The sequence below is a fragment of the Rattus norvegicus genome, chromosome 4 (assembly GCF_021556685.1).
Source record: "Rattus norvegicus strain SHRSP/BbbUtx chromosome 4, alternate assembly SHRSP_T2T, whole genome shotgun sequence".
NCBI classification, from domain to species: Eukaryota; Metazoa; Chordata; class Mammalia; order Rodentia; family Muridae; genus Rattus; species Rattus norvegicus.
In genome coordinates, this window is record NC_141537.1 from 46,284,088 (window position 1) to 46,298,953 (window position 14,866).

The 14,866-nt window shown below is 39.7% G+C and overlaps 1 long non-coding RNA gene across 3 annotated transcripts in view; it reads right to left on the reverse strand.

Moving 5' to 3' along the window:
• Positions 1-14,866, reverse strand: part of LOC102550644 (uncharacterized) — a 186,537-nt gene that overhangs the window by 25,013 nt on the left and 146,658 nt on the right. Inside the window, exons 8-10 of one of the 3 annotated variants that reach the window (XR_015686382.1) lie at positions 14,174-14,338; positions 9,905-10,147; positions 9,333-9,408 (exon numbers count right to left, since the gene is read on the reverse strand). This is a non-coding gene — a long non-coding RNA (uncharacterized LOC102550644). Of the gene's footprint in view, positions 1-9,332; positions 9,409-9,904; positions 10,148-13,746; positions 13,840-14,173; positions 14,339-14,866 lie in introns of those variants that run through there. The other 2 variants (XR_015686383.1, XR_015686385.1) reach the window with 2 other exon arrangements.

Here is a 14,866-nt window from a genome sequence, read left to right on the forward strand (position 1 = left end):
ATTGACAGCCAGGAGAGATTGAGAGATGATGTGGGCAGGCATGAAAAGAGGCTTCCGATGATAGATTTGTCCCTTGCTCAAACAATTTTTCATATGAGCACAAGACACCTGAATTAAATTGATTTTTTTTTAAATTTGTTGACTCAGAGGACACAAGTCTTCATTTAATTTTCAGCTTCTCCTGTTCCACTCCTGGAAATTTCAAAGTCCATTTCATATGATCCAGGAAATACCTGCTTCTGTTTGTACAATAGAGTTGGGGATGCTGGGTATATTATCATTCTGTAGCATCTCTAGGGCACTGAAAACCATTCCCTACCACATTCTACTGATTAGAGTACTGGCTGCTTGTTTTGCTTTGTTGTTTAGCCTGCCAGTCACTGCTGAGGCCTTAACTCATTATTCTCCTGCTCTTCACTTGGGCTGGAAAATGGCGTTATCTAGTAATAGTTTTATACTCAAGACTCTCAGACGGAAGCTGAGTACATAATAGAAAGTTTCAATTTCCTTAAGAGTCTAATTGCTTGCTGCTTTTGATAGCATTTGTGATTTTCATCTGAGTACTAAACAGTAAACAGCAGAATCAGTTCACACTACTTTATATATGAACTGGGATATAGAAATTCATACTGAGCTTTCCAGGATCTGTGCGGGTCAAAGATTCCGTGTGAGAAGCTTCCTAGACTTGAAGAGTGTCTAGTCATAACACCTGTCACATCTCCATTGCAATACCACAGCCTTCACAAATGTGTTTCCACCAAAATAAAATAATTGTTCTCAGAAGGCATCTAGAAAAGGCCAAGACACACAAGAGAGTTTTCTGGAGAGGACCCATCACTTTTCATGGTCTTGCAATGGGTAAGCTCTGAAATGCACAGTCACCAGACTTCATCCCAGCATTGCTTCATGCCTTTCCTGTCACTATTACATAACACAATGGTTCCTGAGCATCCGCCCACCCTAGTGGGCAAATTCCCTGCAAGTCGGCATGAAGATGCTCTGCATGTAGTCATGTTTTATAGATGACCTGATGGTTTCCACAATTTCTGATAATAATTTTATAGAACTCTTAAATTGGTACACTTAATCCAAGCCCCCTATAGAAGAAAGATACAAATAGAGTTTTGTAAACCTTCACATGTCATGGGCCAGTTGCACTAGGATAAGAAAGCAGGCCTGCAACAAACTTGTGATTAAAGCAAAACATTCATTCTAAGTCAGGTCCGAGAATGAAGCCACAGGCATGCACTATGATACGGCAACTGAATAAGCTTACTGTTTGAGGTGATTCGGCAAACACTTATGGGATTTCATGGTGTGTACAAGATATTGGACATGGAACCTCTCATTCACGGCCTGCACTAAACCAGACCCAAGCATGCATTTGAAATGCAGGAGGTGTGACTATGCTAGAGCATGAGAAGGACTGGCTCACTAATCATAACCACCCTTTAATATGCCAAAGGTACTGTGCATGTGATTTACCTAGTTCCAGTTCCCAACACCCCTATCGATTGTACACTGTTGCTTACAAAGTATTACCCATGAAAAAAACTAAGTTCGGGAGTGATTAGACTAAGTACAATATTGTAGAGAAAGTTTTCAAACACGGGTCTGTCTACAGAGATAAAAGGAATTAAATACTGACCAACTCCAAAACTGAGAGGAGATCATGTAAGACAATTGAAGAATGAGAAATTAAGGAGTTGTAGAGAGTCCTCAGGAAGATCCAAGTTGGAACTAGTCAGTTCAATGGGATGAAGGAGAAAGATTCATGCTTACTATAAAACCTATGGGAGAATTTGAACTTGCCACACTGTTTATGTGTCCATGCGTGTGTTCATGTGTGTGCGGGTGCATATGAATATGTGGGTGTCAGTATCCTCTAGATCTTATATTTACTCTCTTCCTTTCTTACTGTTCTCTGAAAGGAGACACTCTTATTCTGGCGGTGAACCTTTCCTCTGTGGGTCACTGGGTGGGAAGTTTTCAAGCATACCTCCCCATGGTGAGGAGTGATTGGTTCTTATTTACATACTGGAATCAAGTACTCACAGTCTGGCATCTTATTGCACTGTTTAGCTTTGTTGCTAGTGGTGATGACTTAGAGTGTCTTAGCGATAGAGCAGGCTGAAATTTCTACCTAGGTTCTTGTTACCATATGGGAGAAAGTTCAGAGATCAGGCCACGTAAGAATTGAAGGAATTTGCAGAGGGATGACACACACTCAAGGGCTGAGTTCGGGCTTGCCAAGGGGGGGGGGGAGGGAAAGAGAGAGAGAGAGAGAGAGAGAGAGAGAGAGAGAGAGAGAGAGAGAGAGAGAGAAACTGGGATTTTGGAAGCATGTTTTATGGATAAACTTAATAGAATTAAAGCAGGAAAATGGCCAGGAATTGATCAGAATTTCCTCCAGAATATTTCTTTATCACCCTTGTCTTTGTGTGGGGTTTCAGGATCTCATGGCATCAGATGCATGATAGGAATAGAAAATCTGCAAGGCTAATGATGTTGAAATGCCATTATCATTAAGCAAAAGACAGTTAGAAATTGTTTCCATGGGCCACATTCTTCTCAGCTCATTTTAGCTTAGAACTTGCTTAGTGTTTGAACAGTCACGTGGTCCTCCTGTGCATTTCAGTGTGGCATAAGCCTCTACCATTGTGCAGCTTGACACTTTCCTACAACTAACTAGAGTACCTCTGCTTTAAACCCACTGTGTGCAGGAGTGGGAGGAACATAATTCAAAGTTTCTTCTTTTGAGCTCTGGGAGTTCTAGTTACTAGTTCTCTACAGTGGATCTCTGCTCCCTCTGTGTTGTGTCTAGGTCTCTCTCTCTCTCACTCTCACACACACACACACTGTAAGATATGCACATACATATACATTTTACAAGGGTTAGTTTATCTTCTCCAGAGGACGGCTTTTATACAATGATCTATTTAATGGATCTTTTGGCATATTTATTTCAGTATTCCAGTTTTATGTTTAAGTCAGTCATTGGAATCTTAGTAGGATCCATAAATAAATATCCTCTTTCCTATCTGAACTCAGAAGCTATTGAAGTACAGAAGGTGAGTTCAACCAGTCATCTTCTAAAAGGAAGAATGTGACCTTCAATCATCAGGCACTTTGATCTCCCACATATACCTCCCCCTTCCACTCCCCTCACCACAGGAGATGGTCAATGGTTTTAAGGTAGAGCCACAGAGTCAAGGTGTACCTAGCCTTCCCCCGAGGAAGTTCCCACAGACACAGAGATGCCTGAATAGAGTCTCCAGGAGGAGGAAGGCAGGGTGGTCAGAGCTGGAATCGACAAGTTTTCTTTATAAGCGTAGAAGGCCTGGGCAAAGGAAATCCTCCCTGTTGGGAGATGGAAAGATTTTTGTCTCCTTTACAACATTGACTCCTATTCCCTGCATATTAGCCATTTGTGTTTTATTTTCCTTGAGGAATTTTAAATAAACTACCCATTCAAGTAGTACTCCTGAACTCAATTATTTAAAACTCTTAATCTCTCATTTCTCAAGTCTAGTTGTGTAATCTCTTTTGCTCTTATGGGTAACTTAAAAATTAGCATCCATCCTTCCAGTGAGCTGAGCAGAGCAGAGGAAAGAAGCTTTTTGTTTCCCCGAAAACGCTGAAGGAAATGCTTTCCTTTGGAAGTTGGAAAAGAGGGCAGTGTTCTATACTATGATTGGCTGGGATCTTCTCATTGGATGCTAGAAAGCCCTCAGGTTGCTTGATTGTTTTAAAAATTGGTTCTCTTTCAACTTTGCTTTGATTATATATTAGGAGTAACTGTATTACAGTGTAGTCTGGTCATCTTGGTCTAGTATAGGAACTTAATCAAAATCAGTGCTCACCCACGTATGTTATCCAATATCACCCTATGGTAAGAGTACTCATTGGCTATTTGATAGTGTGTATTCAATACTGGCCACATTTCACAGCATATTATCCTGTTTGTTTGTGAGAGATTTTACTCTCACAGTAAATTTCTTTTGGAAAGATATCTTCCTAAGTGCCACATACAACTGACCCCAGGCTACATTTAGCAAGAGGGTTTGAAAATGGGGATATATTGTCAATTCACACCCATCTGTGAATCCGACTCCCCTAGGTGGGAGAAAAATGTGGATTTGTTCTAGAGATTTCAAAGTGAAAGGCACCAATTAAAAAGGTATCAATCCAAGTGGTGACAGGAATCTCTAGGTTGTATCTCTATTTGATCTTTTCCTGACATTGTACATAGCACTAATGATAAAAAGTGGGCACACGTGCATTTGTGTCTCTCTGTGTGTATGTACAAATAAGAGAGACACTATCATGTAACTAATCTAGCAATACATACTTAAAATTCAACATTTGAACCTTCCTCAAATGATACCTTTTATATACCCATTGGTTAACTGACAAATAGGAGAGAATCCATTGTGAAGTGAATCCTTTGCTTTTGGCAGATTCTCTTTGCTCTATTGTCATCAGAGCTGTCATCTCATTCAAAGTCCTTGGACTCCCTGGTTGTCAGCCTTCACACAGTCTTTGAAATGGTATCAGCAACCGTCTCTATGCTATCCCATTGCCTCCCCTAATTTGCATCAGTCTGATTCATTCATTCCTTAGCTGGGTTATAGGGTATGCTATTCCCCTGTGGTACCCATGCTGTTAAGCTTCCTCTCACTCGCTATTATCACAGTAGGATTCAAAACGTTCATTTGGTAAAGGCCTGTTGCTCTTGATGGAAGACAGAGCGTTTAACAAATGAGCACAGAGAGCGTTTGAGAAAACCTTTTAAAATAAGATCTGAAATGCATTTTGCCTATATTAAAATAGTTTTCTTCGAGGATGAAAAAAGCCTGCTGGCAATCAGAGGCTTGTGTGACATTCAAGTCTACCCAGAGGAAGCAGCCAAGCAGAGAGGCTCACTGCTTTACAGATTTGCATTGTCCTGCTAACTTTCCTGTGCCAAAAACACTCAGTCGCTCCCTTTCACCAACCTCTAAGGTCACAAGACAGACAGTTCTTTCTTGATTACTCAAACAAATACACGTCTGATTCAGAGGAGGGAAAAGAGTTGCCAACAGTCAATGCTTAGGAAGGGCAAGGCTGCCTTTGCTTTATAAGCCAGCCTGATGAATCACCACGTCCATGACTAATTGTGGTGTTAAAATGTGCCCAGGAATATGGCCTGCTTTTCTTAAAGGGAAATTCTAAAGGAGACACAGAGAAACAAGAAAGAGAACACAACAGTTGTGCAAGAATGTGCATATGGCACAATCATCCCAACAAACTTAGCAAGTCTCCTGCTCTACAATAGACAGTCAAGTCCTAGAAAACAGGAGGCTGGCATGGAGGTCAGCATGGCATTCTGCACAGCAGTTAAGTTCTGGGCTCAGAAAAGATTTTCCAAGTGTTTTCTAAATCTCAGAAGGTTGAAGCCAGACATGAACACAGGCCGATAAAAAAGACTGATGTTTATGTGTATAAAACATATGTGTTTACATAAATATATGACTATATAGAAAATGAGTGTAAATCTGTGTGTATACAATGTGTATATGTGTGTTTAAATAATTAAAATGTATATTCAGTGGACACGCTTATATAAAAATCTGTGCTTTCCTTGTATCATTACATTAGTAAGAAAGACATGGTCCTATAATTGTTCTGAGACAAGGTCTCTTACTGCTTGAGACCCTCTCCTTATGGTCTTCTGTTTGCTAAGAGTACAGATGCGTGCCAATCTGTGCCCAGCAAGAAAACCACTGTTCTTTCCACTAATTACATTGTCTGTTGCGAAGGCAGGACACAAAGGGAAAACTCCAGGACAGAGCAACACAGTCAATGATGGAATCTACTGAGAGAACCAGGGAGGACATCTTGGAAGGAGGAAAGAGGAAAAACTGCAGAGAAAGATTTGAGCAAATGAGAAATGAGCTGTCTGTCTTCTAGGACTTATAGCAGTCAAGATTTTTTTGGCAGAGAAAAGGAGTTGGAGCAGTTGAGTGTTAGGAATCTCAGACAGAGTAAACCAGACTAGAACAGCCCTGCGTCCATTGATGAACTTGGTGAACTACTGTGAAAAGTTTAGCAAATAGAATCTAACAATGAATGGAAAGAGTAGCACATCACGAATAAATGCAGTCCATCTAAATGCAGAAAATCTATAAAACATCAATTTAAGTGTTTAAAAAATAATAATACAAATAAAATAAATGAATTTAAAGGATAAAAATCAATGCAATCATTCATTTTTTTAAATGTGTGGGCACAGAAAAACATTGGCCAAATTCTGCATCACTTCATGTTAGATACACACATTCTGGCATTGTAGGACAGATGTAAACTTCTTTAATCTGGTCAAGGATTCTGTTTTCAACCAACAGTAGAGAAGTCTGTTGGTTACCTTTCTTAGTGACATGCTATGCCCTGGGATCAGGAACTCAACAAGGATATCTGGAGTACAGTTGGGGGTTGGGCAGGGAGTAAAAAGAAAATACGCCATAGACAAACACCAAACAAGGCTGTTGCTGCTGATCCCTGTACTCTCTAAGTAAGGAACATACCAAAGGATTGTAAGGAGCCACAACCATCCTAAGAGCTAACAAATGACTTGGGCAAACTTTTATAGTAAAACCTCATTGTGTACATGCCAGTCCTAGTTTTAAATTCTGGTGCATTGTGATGAAATATCAGAAGTTTTAAAGTTTAAAATAGCTCAATTTAGACTTAAATGAGCTAACCATACGATTTTTATAGGTAGGGAAGTTACGTAAAATGAATGTAAAAAAATAGAAAATAAAAATATTAAAGAGGGATAAACTCAACAAAATATGCATGAAAACATTTATAGAAGTTGAAGATAATGTGCAATAAAAGGTACACTGCCTGTGGAAATGGCTCAGTCTGTATAATTCTTCTCATAGAAGCACAAAGGCTTGAGCTGGATCCCAGAACCCACATTAAAAAGTCAGACATAACTCTACACTCATGATCTCAGCCCTGGGGCCTCTAGATCCTTAGGGCTTATTGGTGGGCCAGCCTAGACTAACCAGCAATCTCCAAGTCAACCAGTTGGATACTTTCTCTGAAAAATTAGGGTGGGTATTTCCTAAGGAACTACACCCAAGATTAAATGTCTTACCTCCACATGCACATAGGTGGACATACACCTGTAGCCCATACCTTCACATGAACATGAAAATGAACATGTGTGAGCACAAATAAAGATGTGTCATCAGGCTGTGGATTTTGTTCAATGGTGGTAGAGTATGACATGTTCAGTAGTTTTGGGGTCCTAGGTTTGATTCCCAACACTGAAAAACACTAAGTTATGTCATTTATACTATGTGCCTAGATAAGCTTACCCAGCTCCACAAAGAGAACCTGCTCCCATCAGTGAGACTGGAGCATCTCCTAATCAACTCATAGTCCATTAGGTCTCACTTAGCATTGTTCTGGATCCTCTTAATCAACCAGCAAGCTAAGACCCAAAGAGTCTTATAATCTCATCATTTATCTATACACTAAGCTCCCATCAAAATGCTACTTTGTTTTTTCCTCAAAGTATTTCCTGGTAGTGAGTTGTTGATAGCTTGCCTGTTTCCTTTCTCGATATGACAACTTAATATTAAAGGACTGTGACAAAGTTAATTAGAGATAGCAAGACTCTTAGTATTATTTAGGCCAATGGAAATAAATATAGAATAGAAATAAATATAGAAAAAGAACTAAATATAGAATCTATTTCTACAATCCAGGTGAAAGGGGACATTAGTCATATAATAATGATGAAGGTGGCAGGGAATACTTTGGTATATATCTAGGAAGTAGGAATGGTAATTATTGATAAAAATATAGAATATAAAAGAGTGAATATGAGGTTAACCCCAAAGTGGTCAATTTTGTCTGTTGACTAGGAGATCAGAATATATTCAATTTTCTGAGGTACAAGAAGAAAAATCCCACCCAAAAATGTGAAAGTCCTATTATGGGCAAGGTAAGTTTGATGTTCCTTTCTACTTTTTTTTTTTTATTTAGGAAGACATAAGATATTAGCAGTTGTCTATACATATCTAAAGTTTATGAAAGTCAGTGTTGGAGATTTAGGGCCATCTGTATACAAAGATATTTAAGGCCTACGGACTGGACAAAAGAGAGAGAGAGAGAGAGAGAGAGAGAGAGAGAGAGAGAGAGAGAGAGAGAGAGGGAGAGGGAGAGAGAGGGAGAGAGGGAGAGAGGGAGAGAGAGAGAGAGAGAGAGAGAGAGAGAGAGAGAGAGAGAGAGAGAGAGAGAGAGAGAGAACCTAATTGCAGCAGTCCAGTGCTTGGTGGTCAAAAAGACAAACCAGACTCTGCACTAGGGCCCAGCACTAGTTGAGCCAATGGTGAAGAATTGTAGAGGGCCACAATACGTTCGCCACCACTAGATGGCGCTGTCTTCCACTGCGCCCCACGTGGTAGGTCAGGATAGACTCTGCCATTACAAGATGGCGCCAACCTTCGCCGCGCCAGCTGGCCCCCCTTTCAGGTAGTTAACTGTGCGCATGTGCAAGAGTGCCTTCGTGCCAGGTCTTTGCCCACTCCGGGGCGTGCCTTATGAGATCATGGGTAACAACCAATCAGGTGTGGGTGCGCTGCACGAGGGTTTTATAAGCGCCCCATGTTGGCGCGGCGTGGCTTTCCTCTTCTAAAATTAATAAAGTGGTCACAGTAAGGATTTCTAATGTCCTCGTGCTCCTTGCCGGCGAAAAGTCGCGCGCGGGACAAAGAATGACTTGGAATTTGGCAAAATAGTAGACTGAGTAGTCTTCACATGAAAATTCTTCATGCAATTGTTAGAAGAGGACAGTCTAGGAAAGGAAATGTCTAGATGTATAAAAGAGGATGAAAGAATGAAGTGGCTGATGAGGGAACAAAGGGAGGCCAGATTTTTGGTGTGACTTGGAAAGATAATGCTATATGCTAAATAATGACGGAAGTGGCCCAGGATGACTGAAAATCTGCTGGTTCCTACTTCATTTGTTCTTGTCTTTCGTGTACATCCATTGATTAACGCTGAATGAAATCCCTGAGTTAGTCAGAGGGTCAAGAAAAGTCAGACATGCTTAACTGTAATATCCATTTTACTTATATTAACTTACCTTAATAAATTGTTAATACATGGAAAGAAGTGGCCAAGTTCATAATATACCATAATCATGCATTTATTCAGTGAATTTTAGGGGTCACGCTTAACATTATACTACAGAAAAATTAGCTCTGGCTATACGCTCTGATATCTACGTTAGAATCGAATACACGTAGATTACTATCAACACAAATGCCACTTACCAGATAATGACCTCCCCATCGGCAGCTTGCTCAAAAATTGACATTTGGGCTCCATCACTTCTTGCATAATAGCCGTCTGATTAAGTAAAAACAGGGTGTTATTTTAAGAAAAATATGTAGCCAGTAGTCATTATGCACTTATTCACCACCAAAGCCAACATCCAGGACAGAGTTAAAAACAGAAAGTATGAAAGTTAGGGTGAAGTTTCTCAGCTTCCATTCCAAGTACCCACCCGGGCTATATGGAAGTTGATTGAGCTGTACAGATTTTGGGTCTGGTTGATTTTGGTGTGAGTTTTATTTTATTTATTTACCAGCTTTTTATGATAAAGTATATAAACTTTAAAAAGTAATGTCAATACAGGACAGAGAGAGAAGAGAGAGAGAGACAAAGAGAGAGAGAGAAGAGAGAGAGAGAGAGAGAGAGAGAGAGAGAGAGAGAGAGAGAGAGAGAGAGAGATTTCCTTAGTGGGAATAATTCATTTATCCAAATAAGTCATTTATAGAGTTGCTGACAGTTCCTACGCCCAGTCCACATGCTGGTGCTACTAGAGTGCAGGGTGCATGCTTACCTTCTCAAGCATTCACCACACTGGTTCCTTTGAGGGTTGCTACTGTGATCACCCTGTATCATAAACCAGTGGGTTCCGAACCACTGCAGTGCGTTAGTGATTTGCTGTGCAGCTGGTGAACTGTACAACTGAAATCTGAGGCTATGCTTGCAATCGTCAGGGTGCAAGACCTCTCAGAGTAGCAAGTTGGTGAAGAAAGGAGAAGACGTGTGGAGGTCTGATCACACAGAAAGGTAAACTAAGCTGCATAGAAAACACAGAGTAAGGAATGGCTACTAAAATGTTAGATTGGAAGACTGCTTTGATATAGTAGAATATTCTCTAATGAAAGACTTAGGTAAAAGTCCATTTAAGAAGATAAATACAACATATTCCAATTTGAATTTGGAGACAGACTGTGTATCCAGTATTTGTAAGAGGAAGGCCAAAAGCTGAAAATTCTAAAAGCAACTTTATGAGGCCGACAGAATTCCTTTGGGACTTGATATTAAACTATTTTCAGTAGGGAGCAAATATTTTGTTCAAAATACTAAGAAACGCTTTTGAAACATCTCCTAATAGGGTCATACATGGCCTATTGAAAACCACAGAAGTCAGTTTGCCCCTATTTCTGATAGAGCTACTAAGGTACATGAGAAACTGGTAGATACTATTCTTCATTTTTTCTAACTAAGCAATAGTCTATGTTGTATCAATGAATAGAAATATTACTTGAAAAAAGATTATACTTTTAGAAGCTGAGAAGATAGCTCAATTAGTAACATGATTAACATAAACCCTGAAGACCTTAGTCACGTCCCTTGCTCTGCATAAATGCTCAACTTCTTGTGGGCTTGTCACTCTCCCATGCTGGGAAGTGGAGGAGAAAGCTCCCTGAGGTTTACTATCTGAATCAAGGAGCAGTGTACTAATAAAACTGTTTCAATAATCAAAATGGGGACTTGTGTGAAGGCTCAGTTGGTGAGTTGCCATTTCCAGTGTGAGGACCTGGGTTTTAATCCCTAATACCCATGTGAAAAGCTAGATGCTGAAGCACATTCTTACAATTCCAGCCCTGGTAAATGGGGAGAGGGAAATCCCCGTAGCTCACCAGCCAACAAACCATGAGCTTCACAAGTCTCTGGTGTGTGTGTGTGTGTGTGTGTGTGTGTGTGTGTGTGTGTGTGAGAGAGAGAGAGAGAGAGAGAGAGAGAGAACATCTGACATCAGCTAGCCTTCATATGAATTCACTCACCCACACATGTACCTTAATATGTGTGTGAGCACACAGCTGAACTTACACACACACACACACACACACACACACACACACACACACACACACGCCAATGCACACGAAAATGAGAAGGAACATGAATTACATTTTTAACCTTAACTCATTAAGATTAAAATTTATTACAAAGGTTAGCATTTTCTTCTGTGTTATTTGAAACTTGACTCTTAACTTTCATAAATCTTTATGTTCCCTGGAGGAGTAAAAGCTAAACCTAACTATTACTCCTTTTACTTAATAGAAACAATTCCAGGGTCCGTAATGAGACAGAAGCTGTCCAACTGTTTGTGGTACTCTTACAATTGGGAATAGGGATTATCAAGTGCAAACCTGTGAAGTGAATGAAATAGCTTTCTCCCTCTGTAGGTGCAAGAATAGATGGGCTAATGAGAAGCAAATAGTAACTGTTAACCCTGCAATTCACTGGAAAAACCAACTCCACCATTTTGGATCAAGTTTAAGCCAAGTATTTATTAAATATTAAATACTTACCAAGAGATGGACTTTGGCCAGGACCCATTGTCCAGGGATTTCCCCGTTGGAGTAATCCCATCCATGTGTTGCAGTAGCTTATAAGGACAAACCATTAGGCCACAAGGCTTTCTTATTTTCTAAGAAATATAACCTCCAGCATTACAGGGACTTATCTCGTTCCTGGGTGTCCAGGTTAAGTTTTGGGCATTACAGTAGCATTATCCACCTTCTCTTTTGTAGGTTACCTTTTCCCTCAAAGGCCACACGCAAATTGGAGGTGTCCAGTGTCTGCTCTCTGATGTTCTTACTTCATAAACCCTGATATCCATCATTTTCAGCTTAGGGAGAATTAAAAATGTCATGCCTTCTCTCTATGCGGCCTTTTATCTTAACCTTTGTTTACAACATTCTTGGGAAACACTTTCACTCCATTGCCCCCTCCCACTTCCTTTACTTACATTTCAGGCACTGGAGATTAGTGCTAGAAAAGGTGTTACTTGGAGGGGTACCCTGGAGAAGCCTATTTTACAGCTCAAAGGACACAAATATGTGCATGGTGACACACAGCTCATCCCCAAAATAAACTACAGTCCATTGCACAAAATAAATAAATCTGGAGAACTTATAGAATCTCAGTACTGGGTGGCACCTTTAATTTTATTATTCTCTTTCCTTCTACTCCAGGCAATAATCTTCTCCATAAAAGCACTGACAGATGGTCGATAACTTGCACTGCTAGTTGGATTTTCTTATTAAAATGGCTAGATTTCAGAATCTAGCTTCTTGGCAAGGTGCTTTTCAACGCATCTGCTCAAACCCCAAAATAAACATGCTTCTCAGAGGAATCAAGAATAGTCTACAAAACACTAGCCATTCCTAGGATGCTGTTAGTCATGAATTTCACTTCAAGTTAATTATGCCTCGATGGTGGTGAGGTCCTTTGTTCCATGTTAAGAGGCAATTAATATGTTGGCAATGTTCCAACCTATGAACACAGGCTGTGTGTAACCCAACATTCAGTTTTGTGAGACAATTCTATCTCATAATTTTACATACATGCAATCAATCTATTATGCTCAGACATGACATATGATAGGATTTGGGCGAAGCACAAGCTAAAATAGGGTCAGCGAGGCATGGGAGACCACTTCCTGAACTCTAGGTGCACTGGCATTATTAGTTTGTGATTTGAGATGTTGAAATCAGCCAAAAAATAGGACAAAATAATTTGAGATCATCGTCTATCAACACTAATTTGTGTGTCTATCTATGTAAAATAATTTACTTGCAATAGATCTGAAATTCTAAAAGCACTGCAAATTTTTATTTTCATATACGCTCATTAATTTTCAACATTTTCCAATAGAGAATATTACTTTTTATTTGTAATAATATTTGTTAAAATAACATTGGTTCATTTGAGCATGTGATAGGGAAATATTCTTTAATATTTAATAGTATATAGTCAAACAATTCATACTACAATCTTGAAATTAAGCAGAAGTCACTTAAAACATAGTATTACAGTGATGCTATGTTTATGAAGCGTGTGGCTATCTACCATAGAGATTAGTTTCAACAAGAAGCCTTATGCTGTACTATTCATGAAATATTTAGCAAAACAGATTTCATACAACTTAGATTATTTTATAAAAATATCCGGTTTTGATAGGTTTCCCTGTGGTCCTGATTCGAACTCAAAATTCTCTGTTCTTACTTCTTATCTTGCTAACTCCCTTTTCTAACATACAATGAGAGGGGGGGGAGAGGGAGAGAGAGAGAGAGAGAGAGAGAGAGAGAGAGAGAGAGAGAGAGAGAGAGAGAGAGATGGGCGGGGAGAGGGAGGAGAAAGACAAGGAGGAAGAAGGGGAGGAGGAAGAAGAGAGGGAGGAGGAGGAAGAGGAAGGGTTTCATGCAAGGTTTTAGATTTTCATGGTTCTTGCAAAACTTTTGGATATTTCAAGTGCAAGCTAACTGGAAACACATGGGGTTGACTTCTGTTTAAGATTTATAGTCAGGGTGAAAGGGCATGGCAAACTGCAATGGTTTTACAAAAGCAATAAATTTCCCCCCAATTCATTATTGTTCTACTTACATTCTGTTGCTCAGACAAAATGATCCAACCAGAAACAACTTGGAGATGAAATGATTTATTTGGCTCACACTTTCTGTAGATCAGAATCCACCACTGAGGGAAGTCAAGGCAGGAACCAGAAAACAGGAACCATGGAGGAATACTCCTGGTTGCCTCACTCTCTGGTTTGCTACAGGCTTATGCTTACATAGCTTTTTTTCTTGAACCCAGGTCTACGAGCCTAGGGATAGTGTCACCCACAGTAGACTGGGCCATCCTACATCAATTAATAATCAAGGCAATTCTCCATAAATCTTCCTGTAAGTCAATCCAATCCAGTCAATTCCTCAAACAAGATTTCTCTCAGATGACTCTCAGGAGGGATAATAATTAAACTTAAAGGTGAGGTATGTGACAGGGAATCAAGATAGGAAACATTCCTGGTTACCTGATCTGGTGTTTTTGGTGTCCTGTATAAGTCAGTACTTCATTCAATGCCAATCTTTCTTTTGATCTTCAGCTAGGATGGTTTTTAGGTTAAAGGAGAACCTTGAATAGGAACTGTGATCACGTTCTTCATACCCCAAATCCATTCTGAGATGAACTGTGAAAACTAATATAATAAAAGAAATGTTTATTATACCCCTTTCATCGTCTGAAGCAAACCTTGTCAGGCTTTTCTTTTTCTCAATTCAATATCCAACATTCTGATCTGTATTTTCAACAATTCATAAGGCACACACTTAGTACACACATACCATGCCTGCCTGCTGAGAGCAAACTCCTTCCTTGTATGAAGCTGCCATAGCAGGTACCTCACAGTTCTTTACTTGCAAAGGGAAATTTGAGTAGGAAGGAAAAGATTTGTGGCAGTCTAAACGATAAATTGTGACAGAATTAACCAGAAAAAAAAAGGAATAAGACAAGGAAGAACGGAATCATACAGGAAATGGCTAAGATGCAAAAATGCAGGATTTGGTAACTGCTTGGGAAATGATAATGAATTTTACTAGAAATGATCTGTGTGCTATAAGGAATGTACATGACAAAGAAATAATGCTCTTCAGGGTTGTACATTTGTTTTATGTGTGGGGTCACATTTTGCCACAAATGCAGCAGTTTAAAATGCTCTGCCCTTCCT